Source organism: Petaurus breviceps, unplaced genomic scaffold (genome assembly GCF_028583685.1).
Source record: "Petaurus breviceps papuanus isolate PSGF00001 unplaced genomic scaffold, PetGlider_PUasm1.0 91133, whole genome shotgun sequence".
NCBI classification, from domain to species: Eukaryota; Metazoa; Chordata; class Mammalia; order Diprotodontia; family Petauridae; genus Petaurus; species Petaurus breviceps.
The window spans coordinates 79,722,766-79,726,613 of NW_027187419.1; positions in this window are offsets into that span (position 1 = coordinate 79,722,766).

Here is a 3,848-nt window from a genome sequence, read left to right on the forward strand (position 1 = left end):
CCTCCTTCCTTCCCTCCTTCCTTCCCTTCCTCCTTCCTTCCCTCCTTCCTTCCCTTCCTCCTTCCTTCCCTCCTTCCTTCCCTTTCCTTCCTTCCTTCCTTCCTTCCTTCCTTCCTTCCTTCCTTCCTTCCTTCCTTCCTTCCTTCCTTCCTTCCTTCCTCCCTTCCCTCCTTCTTTCCCTCCTTCCTTCCCTCCCTCCTTCCTTCCCTCCTTGGATAGCATAAAGTGAAATGCCTTACACAAATTTTCTGATTGAATTTACTTAGGTAACCTTGCAAATATAAGGTAATAGTTGACTATTTTGTATTCATATAGTCTCTAGTTCTACATTTGGTAAGAGTTAGCTATGTGATCATGGGTAAGTCTTTTTGCTTCCCTTGTCCTCAATATATACAAGTGTAAAATATATCATCTTAAATATATCTTACAGGTCTTAAATGATATGATTCTATAACTGTAGAACACATCATGAAGTAACATCATTTGCCTTTAAAATTTAAGAAGCCCTCCCTAATGCCTTCTAATTCCAGTGCTTTTTCTCTTTTACTTATTTCCTATTTATCCTATATATAGCTTTATTTGTATACATTTCTTTGCATGTTGTCTTCCCCCATTTTCAATATTATCTTCCATTCAATTATAATTGAAAATAGATTATTGAATAAATTATTCCAACTATACCATACTGTAAAGCCATGCATGAGCAGCTTTCCAGAGGACTGCTGCTGTGAACAGCTTTCAAGTTCTGATTATATAGTATAGTGAGCTCTCTATTCAATAACAAATCAGAGCAAAACATTCATAGAAAATCAAAATGCAGCATTCACAATGTTACAACTTATCACAGAAAATCAAAATACAGCATTCACCATGTCACAACTCAACAACTTATCATTAAAATGGCCACATAGTTTTCATTAAAGTGGTCACATAGTTTTAAACAAATTACATTTATTTAGTCAATCACAAAATCCTTAATTCAATCACAAAGTACAAAAGTCAAAGTTCTCCACCCCTATGTCACAGTAAATCATGATCTTCTCAGTCAGCACACAGTATAGAAGTAAAGTCTTCTTTCAGCTTGACTCAAGGCTAGGTCTAAGTTTCCATGGTTCCTCTCCCATGGTCCCAGCTCCAACTGTCACCTGGGTTCAAAGGCAGGCAGTTCCCAGTTCCTTGCCCAGCCTCTTGTCCAGCTCTTTGTCCAGTTTCCATTCCATATTGAAGTTCAAAGTGTCCAGTCTACCTCAATTCACAGTTTCTGTTTCTGGGAAGACAAAGCTTGACAGAGCCACAATAACATTCATACAAATTGCTGGCACCATCATCAATTCACTATCTGCCTGTGAAATCAACTCAGATCCACAAACAAGGTCCAAGAGCTCAGCACAAATTATCAGTAAAGTCTCAGGACCTCCAAAACTGTCTTCTAGGATTTCTGTAAACACACAACCAGAAAATCCTCTTCCAGTGCTTCCAGTAAGGTCCCAGGGCTTCTGAACAAAGTATCAAAAACAAACATCGACACAGACAGAGCAGACAGAGTGCAGGGATACCACAAGTCTTCTCCTTGACTCTGTCACCACAAGAGTCATCTTCTCAGTTCTGCTGTTTCTAGCCCTGGGCCTCTCCATATATATAGTTATTAGCTCTTCCCCTTCCTATTGCAGGATTTCATGAGTTCTAGGGTTCATAAGTGTGGGGTTCACACGTTCTGTTTATTAACAGATTTGGTACAAGTCTCAAAGTAAACTTGAATTGAAACAAGGTGTTAATTCAATAGCTGAAACAAGGTGTGAACTACTTTTGTGCTTGCTATTACAGTCCTTGATGTCAGAAAGGAGCCTCTGACATAAGAATTACATTGGCAATAAATTATTTGTTGATAGTTGTGCCTGGGCATTTGGATATATATATGTGTGTGTGTGTGTGTGTGTGTGTATGTGTGTGTATGTATGTATGTATGTACATGCTTGATTAGAAGAAGCAGTTCTCTGTGATTTATAAAAATGTAACATTTGTTCAGATTTGGATGGAAAAGAGAATAAAGGATAATGGATAATTGCACAGGGTGATGTAGAAGGAATTATCAATCCTTGATGCAAAGCCATATACACTGAGGGATGAAGATGGTTACAAATTTTAGGCCCTACACTATTTTGAAACTGTCTGGAGATAGTTAATCTCCAAATATTTTCATTGTACTATATTCCTTCAAAACAGAAAATTGTTTGGGTCATATAATACTTTTGACCACATCTGAATATATAATTCTCTGTGAAGGTGCCCCCAAACTAAAAATCTATATAAAGTTTTGACTTTAGTACAGGTAGTATAAAGTTTTGTTTTGTTCATATGTGTGGTAGTACTCTGTGACATGTAGGTGGGTCTATAAGACTAACTCATTCAAGTATATTTTTTGTAACTGAGGGAAGATGGATGGTTTCTATTTGAATAGTCTAGAACAAAAGGATGTGTAAGAGATGAAAAGATATATAAAAGACAAAATGAACAACTTTTCTTTTTTTTTCTTTTTTAGATATGTTCTTGTGGCACTTTTAATTTAATTCTTTCACATATAATGGTCTCTATTATACTGCACTAAGATCTTTCTGCCCTCAACTTAAATTTCCTTTTAAATCCAACATGTAATATAGTTTTTGCAATATTTTTTTACTCCTTTGTACTTCCTCATTTAGATCTATCTGTTTCAGACTAAGACTTATCTGGATTTCTTTAATTGTTTTTCTTCATTTTACCAGACATTTTGCTTCTACAACTTTTTTTTTAATTATTGGGGGGGGGGACCTTGCAAGACTTCATGAACTCTAAATAATGGGTATGGAACTTTGTCACTGAATAACATTTTATAAGGAAAATGTTAGTTAAAATGTTGGGTCACAGCCCTCTCTTTTTTATTTGGTCTAAGCTAACTAGACTATGACTTTTATCTCTATTCAGTCTGCCCATATCCCTTCCCACAGTTCTAAGAGCAGAAAGAAGCAGATGAGAAATAGTTGTCATCATCATCATCACAATCTTTAGCCTTCATATAGCACTTGAAATTTTACAAAATGTTTTGCTTATATTATTTTATAGATATCAGTTATCTAATATATGTATTTAGGTTTTATATCAGGTCTCTTCACTAAGCCATCTCTCTTTTTCTTTGTACACATAGACACAAATATACATATTTGTGTATGTAAGATTGTATAAAATATCAATATATATTTATATAGAACATATTTAGAATAAAAAATATATGAGTATAGACCATCTCTATGAATTTTTCTACCAAATATAGTATGTATAAAACACTGTTTGACTTTTTCATAACATCACTTATGAGAAACAGCATGGCACAGAGGATAGAGAATTTCCTTCAGACCCAGAAAGATGTATGTTCAAGTCCCCAACTATGATACATACTTCCTATGTGATACTGGGCAAACAGTTTAATGCTCTAGTTAACTCTCTAAGACTATCAGTTTCAGAGGAGTTAACTTATACTGGAGGAGATTCCTCATCAGGGATTTTAATATTCTGAAAAAGGGGCAGTTTCAATCCCTGTCCTTATCACTCCTTAAATCAAAGGGCTTGAAGAAAATGTGGCTAAGTGAATTGCCCAGGGTCATTGAGCTAGTAAGTGTCTAGGGAGAGATTTGAATGCAGGTCTTCTTAACTCTAAGCAGATTGACCTATCTGCTATACCATACTGTTGTCTAAGGCTCATCATAGCTGAATTAAAGACACTCATGACTGGAAGACTGGCCACCATTTGGTGAATTCAATTTCACAAATCCATCTACTAAGATATAAGAGTTTTATATCAATCAGTGAGAAAG